Source organism: Rhinolophus hipposideros, assembly GCF_964194185.1.
Source record: "Rhinolophus hipposideros genome assembly, chromosome: 10".
NCBI lineage: Eukaryota > Metazoa > Chordata > Mammalia > Chiroptera > Rhinolophidae > Rhinolophus > Rhinolophus hipposideros.
Genome location: NC_138056.1, coordinates 17,773,746 through 17,791,088, shown reverse-complemented (window position 1 = coordinate 17,791,088; position 17,343 = coordinate 17,773,746). Strand labels below are relative to the sequence as shown.

The 17,343-nt window shown below is 36.3% G+C and overlaps 1 protein-coding gene and 1 pseudogene across 12 annotated transcripts in view; both read right to left on the bottom strand.

Annotated features, from left to right (window-relative positions):
• The window catches only part of LRRC4C (leucine rich repeat containing 4C), a 1,068,826-nt gene that overhangs the window by 737,040 nt on the left and 314,443 nt on the right, over positions 1–17,343 (bottom strand). The gene's annotated exons all lie outside the window — the stretch shown is intronic.
• On the bottom strand, positions 10,473–11,039 carry LOC308503896 (large ribosomal subunit protein uL6-like; annotated as a pseudogene). Its single transcript has one exon. The product of its transcript is annotated as a large ribosomal subunit protein uL6-like (transcript).

Here is a 17,343-nt window from a genome sequence, read left to right as displayed (position 1 = left end):
AGGATCTATTTTTGACAAAGTTGCATTCTTATAATTGTCCAATATGGTGCCTGTCCCTAATCAAAGCAGTATTCTTATGATTATCCAGTTAACCTAGGGACAGTCCGTGAATGAGACCAAGACCTAGTTTGCTTAGGTCCTCATGGGAAAATTGGAGGAAAAAAAAATTCTAAGGCCATTTCAGAGTATAGTTATAGTGAAACTGCTCTGAAAAAAGTAGAACATGGGAGGAGGAAATAAGCATCAATTCTGAAAATGAAATGGTGAGCTTCATTAACTAGAGAAGAGAGAGTAGAGAGGTAAAATAAGACTAGTGCATTGATGCAAGTAACAGAGCACAGACGGCCAAGATGTCATGCAAGGGAAAGGACTGAGCCAGCGCCAGCATGCCCCTCAACAGACTCACTGTGCTTTCACTCCACGGTGTTCTTGGGACTTACCTAGAGTGACAATTTCATCCCGGTTTACCTGAGACTTTCCTGGTTTAGTACTAAACTTGTTAAAGGTTGACCAGGTTGTTGTTTGCACTCCTGTTTCTAATTTTTTAGTGATTTAACATTTTAGACAATACACTCCAAGCTCAATTATTCTTCAAATTCACCCTTTTGTCCATGACTGAAGACCAGCCCTCTCTGAAAAACATGTCTGGCCACCACGGATTAAATATACAATTCTTTTTAATATGGTGTCTGTAGATTTTCAGAAAATCTAAAAAGATTGGGGAGGTTGTAAACCCCCTTTCTCCCTGGTTTCCAGGCAGTCACCATTAATATTATAACAATGCAAATTAAAACATAGCAATCAGCCAGGCAAGCTTACTACACACATGCTTGCACACACACCTAGGACAAAACCAGCTCTAATTCTGTTGAGGGGGAGAAGATCCCAAAGGTTTTCAGTGATCTTCTCTTTATTTTTATATAAATCCCTCTAAGTCAGTTAATCCTCTTAATTTCCCCAACCTCATTTATATCACCAGCTAATTTCCCACCAGGTTCTGAAATCCCTGGGTAAGGTATTTCCTTAGCCTTGTCTTTCTTTTATTTGTGTTTCCCCTATAATTTCAGCTAGAAGTTTCCTGCTGCCTACTGCTAAATGTGACATTATCATGTACTCTACAAGGTGACTGATGGCTTGTTCTAGGAGAGGGAATGAAAAAGAAGAAATAATACAGAGTATTTAAGTCAACTTTTGACCACATGGACATTTGAAGATTGTTGCTAGAGGCCTTCCGAAAGTTCAAGTTGATAAACAAAGGGAAACAAGGAAAGAAATGTGCATTTACTTATGTAACTAGAAACATGAAGGAAACAAGTACACACACACTCACATATACACACATTCATTCTGCATGAAGAAATCCTATTCACGAATACTTGTTTTAAGTATAATGTATAAGGCAGGCATTACAGAGTTGAATGTAAACATACTCTATTTGTATTAAAATATGAACGAATTGGATATTTTCATTTGTAGAATGATCCATGTATTCACTGATATTAGTGTGAAGATTCTGGCTGGAAGCAAATCTGCCATTGCTGCAGGAGAACCACACTATAGAGCCTTGAAAGGAAAGAGTGGGCGTTGAAGATAATTCCAGCATTTCTGCTGTCAAGTCTCTCTCCATAGAACTTCATATGCCTGCAGGAGCATGTGACCCTCCCCAATTCCAACATCAAATCAGTAACAGTCTAAAGTAGACTTCAGAGAGAACAGTTGTAGACTTACAGGAGGTGTAACTCTGCTGCATTCCACGTCACGCTGGTTAACATGCTAGAAATTCAGTAAAGCGTCACAGGACACAGGACATTACTTTTCCATGTTACTAAGTAGTTTTGCCACATAAACATCTGCATGACCTTTTTTGTCTAGTACAGTATGTATTAAGATCTCTGCATTAATTTTAGGGATAGCAAATACTCTTGTATTCATCTTTGTACTTTTTACAGAACTTGGCCCAGGGTTTTGAACATAATAAGGTGTAATAAATATTTGTAAGGTGAATGGAACAATTCTGAACGTACATGAAGTACGGTATTTAACCAGAAATAGGAGTTAAGATAGATTTTCTTTTGCCAGTTTAATATATATATTTAATAATTGGAGTTAGTTGTTACTATTTAAAATTAATAAATTTTACATTGAAACAAGTAGTTTTTAGACTTCTCTTTACATGCCAGGACCCTGAGGGCATTGGGCTTGCTTTCCCACCTGCCAACAACTGGCTGGAGTGGAGTCAAGAAGCCCCTTCAAAAGATTAGATGCTCTTCCACTTGCCACATGGCTCACTGATCCCTATTATTTTAAATCAGGCCTCCTTTACTCATTTGAAATCTTGGCCTCAGTTTCTGCTTGCATGAATAAGGAACTGAACTGGCTTCGGGAGGTGTATTTGGACGTTCAGTATCTCTGGGTATCCACAATGGGCTTTAGTAGATCCTTAATTTCCTGGGCATTTTATACAAAACTATGTATTGTGCACGCGTGATTTTTTTCCTCAGGAATGTTTTCATCATATTTTGAAAAGAATTCGTATCTCAAAAAAAAAAAAAATCAAGAACCATGGGGCTAGTCAGACAGTCAATAAGCAAGTGTTTACTGAATATCTGTTACTGTGTTTCCCCGAAAATAAGACCTACCCGGACGCATCAACTCTAATGTGTCTTTTGGAGCAAAAATCAATGTAAGACCCGGTATTATATTACATTATATTATATTATGTTATACCCAGTCTTATTTTACTATAATATATAAGACCGGGTCTTATATAATATATGATATGATATGATATGATATGATATGATATGATATGATATGATATGATATGGATATAATGTAATACCGGGTCTTACATTAATTTCTGCTCCAAAAGACGCATTAGAGCTAATGTGTCTGGCTAGGTCTTATTTTCAGTGAAACACGGTAAAAACGTCCAATTTATACAAAGTGTGACATTTTAGAAAATCAAAGGGTTTAATATTGACTCAACTCAATCCGAAGTCTTCCATCTGATTAAATATACAAGAACCTTCTTTGGTATTTAATGACCCTTGAAGCTAGATGAAATCTCCCAAGAAAGTGGAGCTTCTTTCTTGTTCACAAATGTCTGTTTTGTTGTTTGGGTTTTTCAGAGTGAGCTACAAATGCCCCAGAGCAGCTTTATCTATGTTATGCGCCGCTGTACTCACACTACGTGGGTTCAGAAAGGTACAATGAAACTAGAGGAAGTTCTAACCCACTGAAACAATTAATGTTAAAAGGAATTTAGTTTAGAATTAAAGACGGAGTCTACAGAAGGATGTACTTTCCTGAAATATTATATTGTATATGTTTTGAGAAATGACAACCATCCTATTTGAAACACCTTCATATATGCAGAAGCAACTCTTGTTCCAGTTCTCTGCACAGAGAGGACTATGTTGCTCCAAACTATAAAATAATAGTAGGAAATTCATAGCAATAATGGCTACAGTTATTATTGCCAAATTGAGGGGGATATGTAGGGGGTAAAAAACAGGCAAAGGAGCTTGTTTTTAATGGTATTAGAAACACCTTTTCAGAATTATTGGGAAAGAAAAGCTTATGAATTATGAATAACAGAAAGGATGTAAAAATTCTGTATATATATATATATATATATATATATATATATATATATATATACAGAACTTTTCCTATTCAGCAAATATGTATATCTATCTATCTATCATCTATCTATCTATCTATCTATCTATCTATCTATCTATCTATCTATCTATCATCTATCTATATATGTATATCTATATACATACATACACATTTAGACAGTAAAGCAATTGACTTGGAGTACTGTTCCATTCTTAAAGCTTTAAAATTGTGTCTCTTATGTAGGTTATCTACAATAATGAAATAGACTGGTATAGTACTGCAGATTCCACAAAGCATTATCACATACATTTTTATCATACGATCATGTCACACACTTGCACATTTATACTCAACATTCCCACCTGCTCATGATTATATATCAGTATACACTGACAAATACAGTCACATATATAACATATTCACACCTATGTAACTTTTGGAATTTGTATGGGTCTGATTTGTTGACCTTCTTCAACTGTTCCAAACTCAAAATATGCTGACAAGAGGTTATCCGCCAAAATTCTCTAGCACAGAGCCCTAAATTAAAGGAAAGAAGATGAAGAAAAGGAGCTCAGATGCCTTTCCAACTAAAAAGGTTTACAATTCTGAGTTTATTTTTTAACCTTTCTGTGCCTTGGATGTCTGCTCTTTAATAAAGGACGGGCTACTTGCTTCATGATGATAAACCTTCGTCAAAAGAGAGCAAATGTGTTGGGATTCCGAAATACCCAGGTCCTGAACTGCAGTTATGATGCTTGTAAACAGGCAAAGACCTTCGATGGGAGTAAGATGCATATGCAGCACCTTAAAAAACAAGGGTTTGCCTAAAGGATTATCTGTCAGCTGATGGGAACAATCACCCAAATCTTACCTCTGAGTCCTAGTATAGGCACCTAACTTTATGTCCCTTCACAAAACAAAATTCTCTCCAATTTATAATTTTAAGTTATTTAAAAGTCAGAGCAAAAATGAACCACATGGAGAGACCATAAGGAGTGTAGGTGGAAAGATTAAAATTGAAGCATAATTCACTGTCTAACGCACATTTCCTTGCCGCCACTCTGCTCCCTCCACCTCCCTAAAGCTCCTTTCTTCATCACCTTCTCTCTAATATTTCTCTGTGGTTCACCCACATCGTTTTTCTCTTAGATCATCCAGGAGCAGTGCTGGATAATGAAATCTCCAGTTTGCTAATCGGCAATAGAATAATAGCTGGAGATGCATGCTGACCCATATTTTACATGTTAATTTGTGTCAGTCTCAGGAATACCATTTATTTTTGTTAAATGTTTCCACCCCGAGTGAAAGGATAGATTAAAAACCTCAAATTATGGACACAAACGACTACTAGTCTATGACCAGTCACTGTCTTTCAGTTCTTACCACACGGGAAGATATTTATCTTGCTGTAATTGGCATGCCTGGTAATTGTGAGCCACGAGACAATTACTAGATCAAAGGAGTCCCTGGTTTGTGCCTTTGTGTTCCAATGAATTATTGTCATCTGTTTTTAATGCAAGTCTTCTAAAAACCCGGAAAGATGATGCAGATTAGAATATTTTGGCCTGATGAGAAGAGATATAGAGGAAGGGATTGAAACTGGACTATTTAATTTGATAGGGTTGGACTGTTCCTTCTTATGTTTTAGCAGGACTTGGAATGGACATGGGAGAACCGGATTTGTAAGGCTGACTTGGATCCTTGCACAGGCAGGTTCTAGGAAAAGACACTCACATCCTCTTGGTTCTTGCTTGCACTTTACATCCTTAGGCCAAACCATCAATACGCCTAGAAAGAATATATTACAGAATTATAAGCGTCTCTCTCTTGTCCCCAAAAGATGTGGATGTTTCTAGGGTTTGTTATTAACTGAAAACATTAAATGGCACTCCTATTCTTCAAACCTGCCGTATAAGGAAGTTTGTATTAAGAATTCTTCCTACTACTTGCTCCCCAACCTCATAATAATATCTAATATTTCAGTCCTTACTCTGTATCAGGCTAAGTGATTGGCACCTGCTATCTCTGTTAAACTTCCAGAATGCCCAGTCATCCTCAGGCCTGTTTTACAGGTGAGAAAACTGAGGCTCAGGGAAATTAAGCAAATTACCTAAGCTCACGTATCGTGTTTCCCCAAAAACAAGAAGACCTAGCCAGACAATCAGATCTAATGTATCTTTTGGAGCAATAATTAATATAAGACCCTGTCTTATTGTACTATAAGACCTGGTCTTAATATAACATAACATAATATAACATAACATAATATAATAAATGTAATATAATATAATACTGGGTCTTATGTTAATTTTTGCTCCAAAAGTCGCATTAGAGCTGATTGTCCAGCTAGGTCTTATTTTCGGGGAAACAGGGTAGTTAGTAAGTGATGAAATGAGCTATTGTACCCAGAGCTGGCTGACACTCAATTATCACCTTCTTTTTTCTTGTCTGTTTACCACTAGGATATAAAGTAGGTAAAATCATACAGACACTAACTAATCATATATAACACATAGTTTGTCATTAGTAGGCATCACTCAGTGTTATGGTTTCCACTGCACTTTACCTATGTCTTACCTAAACCTTCTCACAACCACCAAGAATAACAGATAGGCTTTATAATCCCTATTTGATGGATGAGAAGCTTAAAAGAATGGGTCAAATGATTTCCCAAAGTCACACAACATGTATGCAACCCCCCATCCCCATTATAACATACACACAATATAGTGCAGTAGGAAAAAACACACAATCAAAAATACGAATAGATGAAGATTGGCATTGATTTTACACAGTCCCGACAAACATTACAAAGAATTAGGTTTTAATTCTCTGAGTAATAAGGAGTCATTTTTCATTAAAATATAATTCACATCCTATAATGTTCACCATTTTCATATGTACAGTTTGGTGGGTTTTAGTGTATTTACAACCATCACCAGGACTTAATTCCAGAATATTTCATCCCCCAAAAAAGGATCTTGTAGCCATTGAGCAGTCGCTCCCCATTACTCCCCTCTCTCATACTCCTGATGAATATTAATCCACTTTCTGTCTCTATGAAATTGTTTATTCTGAACATTTCATATAAATGCAACCGTATAATATTTGATCTTTTGTGGCTGGTTTCTTTCACTTACTATAATGTCTTCAAAGTTAAAAACCTGGATAATCTTTCTGAATGAAAACCTAATTCTTTGTAATGTTTGTCGGGACTGTGTAAAATCAATGCCAATCTTCATCTATTCGTATTTTTCACTATTCCCCTTGAACTCTTATGCTCCAAAAAAAATGAAACTTGCTCAGACTTCTTTCCTTATATACCTTTCTCATGGTGTTCCTGTCCCTGGGGATATAGCCATCTTTGCTTTCTGAATTCTTTCTCCTTTGAGGTCAAATTATAAAGCTAACCCCTGTCTCCTCCTTCAAGTTTTTTTTCTCCTCTTTCTGATCTCTCAAAGTATTTTATCACTAGATCCCTTATGCAGTATAGTCCCCTCTCAACTTTGTACTTTGACTCATTTTTGTCGCTATCATAACTTTTCTATTTCAGGTGAAAATCCTTGGCAGTTGAATAAATACCTTTGTTGTTGTTGTTGTTGTTGTTGTTGTTGTTATTTTAATATTTTCTTTTCAAGATGTAGATACTAAAAACAAATGTACTCATGAAAAGGTGAGAGAACCAGTAGGTGAATAAATTGCAATTTGAATAAACCAGAAAAGTGTGCTGAGGATGTGTAAAAGAGGAAATATCTGGACTAGGACTTTCAGTTTAGTTTTATTTTCTCTTTCATATATTTATTTTTTTTCATCCTGAAATAGTATTTTTTGAAAATTTCTAATGTTCCTTGGGTAATAGTTAACATGTAACCTAGAGATATTTTGCATTTTCATTCATCTAAGAAAGCTCTATGGTATCATTTTGTGATGAGTATAGATTATGGTTTCCAGGCTGGAATTCCCACCCGTTCTCAGGAATTCTTTTTGCTTTCCTGTTCCCAAATCCTGAGAAAAGTTGGTCGGGAAATCGGGAAAATCGGCTCCTTGAACCCAGTAACACCCACAATGGGAAATAAATGTACTACTCACAATGTATCTTTTAGATATTTTTCCTATTTATCACTAGGGTTTCTGGGTGGGAATTCCCACCTGTTCTCGGGAATTTTCTTCGCTTTTCCGTTCTTGAATCCCAAGAAAAGTTGGTCAAGTAATCGGGAAAATCAGCTCCTTGAACACAGGTGGTTGGTAGTATCGGCCATCTCTTTGTGGAAACGATTCATCATGGAGAACAGAAAACAGTTTATAACTCGGGATTCGGGAACAGGAAAGCGAAAATAATTCCTGACAATGGGGAAGAATTCCCACCTGGAAACACTAGTATAGGTACATAATCTTGAACTAGTATTCCTTCATACTATACATACTAATTGAATTCCTCTATCTGGTTGGCATTGTACTGGTTGCCATACTAAACACTGCATGAACCCTGCACTGGGAACATGAACTTTGCCGGGGGAATGGTGTTCTAAAGGCAGAGGAAATCGAAATCCCTGAAAACAGAAAATGGCTTGGATTGCTGGATCATAAATAAAGAAGTCAGAGTAACTGAAGCATTGTGAACAGTAGGGAGACTAACTTGTAATGAGTTTGAAGATTTACTCGGGTGTTAGATTACACAGGGCTTGGAAGGCCATTGTCAGCAGTCTAAGTTGTATGCTAAGAGCAATGGGAATCCATTGAAGGGACTGAAGTAATGACACCCAGAGTAAATTTAGGGTTTGGGAAGTTAACTCAGTCAACTCAGAATGCTGCTATTTTGGAAATGGGTTGGATGGAAACAAAACTAAAATCAGGGAGAATACTGGAGTGCCAAAAATATATACACATTTTAAGAGATGTTATCTATGTATTACTTTTTGAAGTTGAATTGAATTACGGTAGCAATGTGTAATTGCAGAGGTCAAACATGACTTGTATTCATCTTTTGTTATCGGTATATAATGAGTATTACAATTTTAATACAGTTTTCTTCTTTTCTTAAAATGTCACATTTTTTTTGGCACCCTCTGTATGTGATAGCATGTTATTCTATTAATTCAGTTGAGAGGTCATGTCTTGGACCAAGTGAAAGTGAAGCCAAAAGGAAGTGTACAGAATTAAGATGTATTTTGTATTTAGTAGGAACAATTTCTCTGTTATTTACTAAAATGGGAAAATGTTCCCTGCTGGGACTGGCATAATGCCTCTATTACTTTGTATAGTATTCCAGGCACTAAGACTGGGAATCCAGTGATTTGGATAGTAGCTTTCAAGGACAGAGTGGCCAGAAATACATTATGAAAAGTTCCAGAAGGCATGGGTATTGTCTTGCTGGTCTGTCGAGTATCTGTGCCAATGTTTGGTACATAGTTAATAATAAACTTTTGTTTAATGAATAAAATAGAATTTATGGATGACACCTAAAAGCATGATTAACTCATCAGATGGGATATGGAGGAAAGCTCCATTGATTTGGGGGTAAATGGTACTTTATAGATTCATTTTTACCATCTTTCCTGATAATGACTCCAAATGCACTAATACCAGTAGTTAATATCAGAGAGACATTCTAGGAGGCATCATAGTGCAAAGGGACAATACAGTGCTTGAAATCAGTCACAACTAATTTTGAATGACAATTTTATCACTTAATAGTTCTATGGCCATAAAAAATCTACTTACCCTCTCTTAGCTTGCATGTTCTCATCTGTAAATTGGGTATACTATTATATCCCATGAAAAGTTGAAATGAGGTCCATTTACATGTAAATATATGAAAAATACCAAGTAAGTAGCACTCAATAAATATCAGTTCTTATAATAAATGCAGAATACCTGGTTACTGAGGTTACTGTGCCTGCAACCACAGAATTACCTCCAGACTAATTTAAGGCTATATTTTTTCTAAGAAAATGTCTCTCAGAGTATGAACCTTTAACTGCCCACATTAGACAAACCTTGGGTGTTTGTAATAAACTTGCATTATAGAGCTCTGCCCAGTTGACTGAATTGGAATCTCTGAGATTCTTCTTTTCATAAAAAAAGATCTCCAGCTCCCTGCATATTAGTATACATCTTGACCTTTTACACCATGTTTTCATGGGGCTCTTGAAAAAAATCTGTATCTTCATTTCCCAAAGTTCTACTATCTGCTTCATAAAGATCTCTTGGGACAGTTAACATGTAAATGTGATGATTTTACTGCTCTAGATCATTTTCCATTAGCTGTACTTTGTATATTTGAACGGCAAAGAAATGAACAATGAATACAACAGCAAGTCTTTTATACATTTTTCATTAGTCTTACTAAAGGTGATTTCCAATCATGTGTAAATGTAACAAAGGCAATTCCACTTTTCCTCTAACTTCTAAATTACTGTAAAAATCTCATGCTTTACTCAACTATTTCTATCAAGAAAAATTTAGATTATCAAAGAACACATCTGGAACTCAGCCCCTCTAAGAACCTCAGGGCAGAAATAAAAATCAGCGATATTCTAATGGTCTGTTTTGCTTTGTATTTATTTGTTAACTGACCCCTGTAATACCTTTCCAAACCATGCTTTTCAGAGATTGTCTGAATCCCATTCTGTTCTTTTTTTTCTGGTAACTCGCTTTGAGATGCTGTGATTCTGTGATTCTCTCTTTGCTTTTTTTACAGGAGAGTTTTGATTTTTTTTGTTGTTGGTTGTGGGTTTTTTTCCCCCTCAAATCAATACAGTTTTTATTGCATCTTTAAAATACCACAAGTAACTCTGAGGAATCATCCAATATCTTAAGGTGTCTGTAGCTGGACAACTTACATCTTATTCATCAGCTTGCTGAACTGTTCCTTTTTCAGAAACATAGATAGCATTCCAAAATTTTTTGATATCCCTGTTTTTAACTTTTGTGGCTTGTTGAATCAAAGCAGCTGAATTTGATACAAGTTCAATGTTGTCTCCTTCAAGAATTAACTCATCATCCTGGGCTTGAGATATTGAACAAGCAATACCTGGCCTCATCCAAACTCTGCAGATGTATTTTTCACCCAAGAAATTTTGAATTTTCACAAGAAAACCATTGTCCTGAATAACAATGTTGACGGGGAAGTGAGCACACACAGACCTCATCTTGCAATGGAAGCCCAGTGTAAACACCCTTGATCTTGTTTCGTGCGTGACTGCAGGGTGCGAACAGGAGCCAGTTTATTTTTATCTCCCCACCATTTGTCATCCTGGAGCCTCTTATTTTTCTTTCCAAGGAAACTGAGTTCTACACCGATGTGCTTGAAGGTCTCCACTGGGGAACCTTCCCAGTAACTGTGGTCCCTTCAGAGCCATGTCCACATTGTCTGGAATGTCCACAGTCTGATTGCTGAGAATGGTCTTCATCCTCGCAGTATATTCAGCAAAGAGCCATGAGAGCTTTTCCAGTTGTGTTTATTTTGCCTGCATGGGGCTCTTTGTTAAATTCAACCGTGTTCTTCTCATTCACTCTCTCCATCACTGAATATTTCTTCTCTTTCTTCACCTTAGGCCAATAACAAAGCTTGCTCTACCACCCAATATAATCTATTAAGATCAAACAAATAAGGATGATATACCCTTTAAAAGATTATTATATATTAATTGTTTCTCAAGAAAATTTATTTTTAAGAAAATTATCAGCTATCATAAAGACATAGGAAATTGTAATCTCCTAGACTACTTAATCTTCATATTTCTAATACCTCTATTTAAATCCTCTAGGTTCTGCTATGTATTGGGTAAGATCATCAGAAAGCACAAATACCTGGGACAAAACATTGTTCCTGAGAACCTACCTACTTAGCCTTCATCCCTGTATCCACCCTACCTATTATGGGAAATATATGATCACAATGATTTAAAGGGCATGAAGAAGCATAAGGGAGATGTTTGAAGAAATACTATTCCCTCTCTAAATATTAAGAATGCTCTGCTTAAAAAAAGCATTACTAAAAATTCTGGAAAACTACAGAAGGTGCCAAAAAATGTATACATATTTTAAGAAAGGAAAAAAAAAAACAAAGCTGTATTAAAATTACACTGAGGATAACCACTTTGAGCACCTCTTGTAATTGCAGAGGTCAAACGTGATTTGCATTCTTCTTTTGTTATCGGTATATATTGAGTGGTACAATTTTTTTTTTCTTTTTTAAAATTGTATACATTTTTTGGCACCCTCTATATAAGGAAGATAAGAGTTTTTCACAGAAGAACTCATGGCTAAATTCTGCTTGAGTTCAACTCCAAGGATAAAAATAACTCTAACTCTCCTCAGTAAGAGTCACACAATCTCTTATTCAAACTTGTCATCTACATAAGGAAACTTGATGGCCAAAGACCTTAGAGCCAAATTGAGTGCCCTACTTTCTGCTCATTTCTTTTTGGCATCTGATATTGTCTTTTCCATCTGTTTCCTTTAATGGACTCTGTTCATTTCCACATTGAAAAATTCATTTTGCTTCATGTTTAAGTTATAAATCTAGATAATTTTTAAGGAGGCAAGCACATTAAACATCTTAAATTACTAAAGAAAAACAATCTCATTTCATGTTCCCAAATGCCAGTCTGAGAGATGGTGACAGGCGGTGACTAACTTTTCACTGGTTTGTGGTAAAAAAACAAAACAAAAGAAAAACAAAAACAAAAATAACCCTAAAAGTTTTAAAGTATATATATATATATCTCCATTTAATAAAAAAGGAATATTCTTTATTCTGAGATTTTCGTTACATTTTTTGGGGGTGGAGGTTGTTTAATCATGCTGCTTTTTTTGTTGTTGTTGTTGTTGTTGTTTTTTAATGATAATTGTATTAGCTTTTTGTGTTATTTTTTTTTCTTTTATATATTATTGGCAAAATAAAAGTTGGCAATCCTATATCAGTTCCCTGTTTTCCTTTATTTTCCCTGCTCTTCTCAATCAAGTTATGCCAATCTATGAAATCTATTTTTAGAAACACAGTTTGAGTTAAAAATTCATCCCTCTGAAAAAAAAGCAGCATGTTTCTTGGCTCTATCAGTTCAGAGCCATAAACCAAGCAAAAGCCACCAATTCTCATTTCATGGACAAGTGTGTCAGAAGACTGTAAAACGAGTCTGGATTATAACTGCCTCCTGGTACCCATGCCCTGTGTCACTCCTTCTCCTCAAGTGAGAGCAGCACTTATGATTTGTTCCTACTCAATATATTATGACAAAGGTGAAGGGATGTCACTTCCCTGATTTTGTTACATAACATTAAACACCCCTCTTGCTAGGAGACTCTCCCTTGCTGACTTTGTTGTAGCAAGCTGTGGGGACACAGCAAGGAGTGTAGTTTCAAGGCTCTCAGCCTCACGTGGAAAGGTGCTGGCTCAGGTATTAAATGACCACCAACTCTGATCGGCTGGCCATCAGCTGCGGCTATTTTGCCATCAGCTGTAACCAGTGAGTCATTGGCCACTAATATAACTGCCATGGCTACGCTAGCAGTGGATAGTGGATTGTGGATTGCAGACAGGCGGATTGCAAGTGAGGTTGGTTGGCAGAGAAGCGGACAGCGGGTTGCTGATCGTGTGGCTCTTGCTTCCTGTGTCTCCAACCCAGTGGCCATCAAGAATATAATGGTATGACTTCCCTGTCTATGGCTCCATGGGTGTTCTTTTTTGGCCTCACCACGTCCTACATTCTTATATGGGGAGCAGGATCAGAGACCCCGCATGACACCCTGCATGACACAAGCAACCATGATGGAGAGACCCATGTAGCAAGAAATGGAAGGCAGCCTCTGAGACCCTCAGCCCAATAGGTTATAAATAACCATGCGAGCTTGGAAGAGGATTCTTCCCTAGTTAAAGCTGGATAAAACTCTGGACATGGCTGAGGTCTTGCATGTATCCTTGTGAAATCCGGAAGCAGAAGATACAGCTAAACTGTGCCTAGAATCCTCACCTGGAGAAAGAGTGAGATAATAAATGTATATTTCTTAAACTGCTAAGGTTTTGTGAATATTGTTATACAGCAACAGGTAACTAATATAAGTGAAAATTGAGAAAGTCCCGAAGAAGATGTAGACTGGAAAGTATTGAGTTACTTAGTAAAAGTCCATGTTGAGGTGATTTTAAAAGGAGTTTTCTGTTTTCACTTTTTTTTTCTATTTAAAATGTTCAAGTCTTCACAGTCTTAATGATTTTGACTAAAAAAAGTTCAGCGTGTTTTAACTGAAATGGTTTTGTAATTTCTACTTGTCTCCTGGAATGGAAAATGCTTCAGTAATCCGTGTTTGGGAGTTTTAGGACTTAATTGTCATGTTAAGTCATTTGCACTGTTCATTGAATCATATATTGGCGTGACTGGAACTGTTCACTAGTTAAGACCAGAACAGTCATCAGATGAAAATGTGTGACAAGAAGTATGAGCTGCTAGCCCAGTTTTGAATCAGAGGTCGGAGTCAAATCTTTACCTCAGCATTTTTCTGATCCTCTTTTGCTTTGAAATCCTTACGCATAAACCTATCATTCATCTCCAGGTACCCATTCTCTCATACTGACTTTTGACTGGAAAATAAAGGCAAGTTAATTATTTCTTGTATATTTGAGGTGAATAATGCAGCAGTTTTCTGCAGAGAAAGATACTTAATTCAAATCTATAAACCGTCACAGGGCAACCTATAACACCATGGGAGGGAAAATAAAAAACTGGACTGAAACCATAAAAAGTGCTCCCTGTCAAACAGAAGACATTCAGAGAAAGGTGTTCTCAAGAAATTTGATTCTTACTGGTTCCCTCACAAGTACTATGTCAAAGATTTTTGAAACTGCTGCACCTCCAGTGGTATTGCTGGAGGATACTCAAATGTAATGATTTGCCAAAGGTCCACAGAGCCTAAAATGCCAACATGGTTGATTAAAAATGACACAGAGAAACTGACATTTCCAGTCCAAAGGCCTGAGTAAATTTCCAGTGTAAAGGCCTGTGGTTTTAATGTATAACCAACCATCTACAATCAAATCATCAATGAAAGTGAATTGATTGAATGTTTCTCCTTTATTTTCTAACAGATAATTATGACCCTCTCTATTGTTTATCTATTTGTTGTTTTAATCATGGCCATTGTCTAATCTGTAAAATAAAGGATTTAAACTAAATGGCTTCTCAGAGATATGAAGAACATGATTCAGGCTGTTTATCTCTCAAATGGGTATAGAACAGCAACATATAGCATACTTTGAAGAAGACTGAAAATCTACAGAAAAGCCCAGTTAAACAATCACTTGTAGTGTATCTGGAGACATGGTGTTTTTCTATTGCAATTTGGAAAGCTACTTGTTTCAGTTGATTGGTTTATCTGGGAGGAGATAGGTAGTGAGTGAAGGGGGCAAAGAGGACACTCAATATCACGTATTTAAAAAGAATAGGTATCTGATTTATACGCATGTGGGTTTGATTTTCCAATCCTATGCTTTCTCAACATCCCTAAGGAATGCTCTGGGGGAAAAAGTGATTCATAATTCTCAGTTGTACTAACCATCTAAATTCATTTTATTTCTTTACCAATTTACCCAGAAAAGTACTTAACATGTTGTAACATAATTTTTGATATGCATATCGACAATCCTGTAGCTTAGTTTTGAATAACATCATTAGCTCTTGATATACAAGATTAATCTATTCTATTTATTCAAACTACATTCTTCAGGCTTAGGATGAAATCCTTTTTCCCTATTAAGTCTTCACTGAATTCCTATACGAGTAGACCATCTGTTCTGACACAAACGCACTGTGTGTCTTCGAAATGTAAAGTAGCTTGTTTGTGTTTGATAAATAGGAAATGATAACAATATAAAGAAAAAGTACCGTTGGTTCACAGGATTTTTCCTGGCATGTTCATATTTCACAGAGTACGCTGGCATAGCGGAATGGAGCAAGGTACAAAATATAGTAGTGTTGGGAAGGCCTGTCCGTTCCCCGTGCTTCTTCCTGGCTTTGATCACAGGCTCTGGCTTGGCAGTGCTCACTTTGCAACTCTTCCAGATCTTTGTATGTGATTTCTTAGTCTGCATGATGTCACAGCCTCCGTTCTTCCTTACATTCCCTTCTAATTAAGAACCCTGTCCTTCCTGCACACTTAACATCAAGCAGTCCTATATTTCCTGTAGCATTTATTGAATAGAAATCAACCCTATTTTAACCGCTTTAGTAATTTTTATTCGGATTGTTATTGTTTTTTTAAGTGCTCTGATTATTGAATTGCTGGTCCTTAGTTTTATGGTGAATATGTTTTAGCAGTCCAAAAATAGGATCTTTAAGTAAAAAATGAATTGTTTTATATTTCCTTTATAATTCTCCCCAATTTCCTCTTCCTCTCTTACTCCTTAGTGCCTATCTGGTATAGTACTGAGCTCACAATAAGGGGCTTAAGGATACTTATTAAATGGAATTAAATAGTCCTGCCTCTGACATACATGTTCATGATAAATGAGGCCCATGGTATCTTGCGTTGTTTTGGTAATTAAAGTTTTGCAGGGTATATAAACACCTGTCCTCTTCAATTTGATATTATTTTAAAACATATTACTTCAAACATAACTTTGTAAATTAATGTTTAAAATATTACTAGAATATTTCAAATCAGCTATAATAAAATTTAAAACAAATTGTCAGGATTTTCTTTGTCTTCAGTCCAATTTCTTAAAACCGTATTATTTATATTAAAAAAAATACTTTGCAAGACCAAGAATTTTAGAGTGCTAATAAGTAAAACCTTTATTCTTTGAGAACCAATAAATTTGCTAACCGCAGATACATAACGGACAACAGATTTACCCTTTATATGTGACACTTCTTCAAACTCCTGAATAAAATATAAACAGATATCACTTCATTTTAAGGGTTCTTCTTATTCTCTAATGAAATCATTTTCCTTGTCATTCTGTGCATGTAGGGATTATCTGCACTTGATTTTTCATATTAAAATAGACTCCCAATTACTTCTCATTAGCATTTACTCAGTCGTCCCCAAAGCAGAGGAAAGCCAATGCTTCACTTTCAAATCTTTTGTTAAATAAACAAGACATTTCATTTCCAACATTTACCACCCTGACCACAGTCCATCAGTGGCTGCAGATATTATAGTGGAGCGTGGAGCTCAAAAGGCTTGACAAAATAATCAGCACTTAGAGCAAATTGCCAGAAAGAACAGGGGAAATAGGCCATTTTAAGTCCTTTCTGACTTAGTGAAATACCAGTTTGGAATTACAGCTGGAGTTCATAGAAAGTCCTTGAAAACTCTGCAATTTAACAACCAACTCGCTGCTTGTCCATCAGAAATGACCTTCATTATGGAGTAGCATGATTTCAAGCTCAGAACCTAGTAGGTTAAGCTTATTTCAGGCATGGTTGTCTACAAATTAAACCAACAAACAAAAAGACATAATAAAGGCCAATTCCTGAAATGGGCAATAGTCCTTGGAGATCCAAGTCTGGCCCTGGAGAAGAGAATTGCTCTGAGCACTCCAATATCTGAGTCTTATCCCCAACTCCTCCCAGAACCATACATTTTCAGTAAAGACAAGGGAGAGCTGGTTTGCAGGAGGTATTTAGGCTCAAGAGTCACTTTGCCTCAGGCTGTTCTCCATTTCCTCCTTTAGAGAATCAATACCAGCCATGAAGGTGAGAGTGACAATTGCCAATG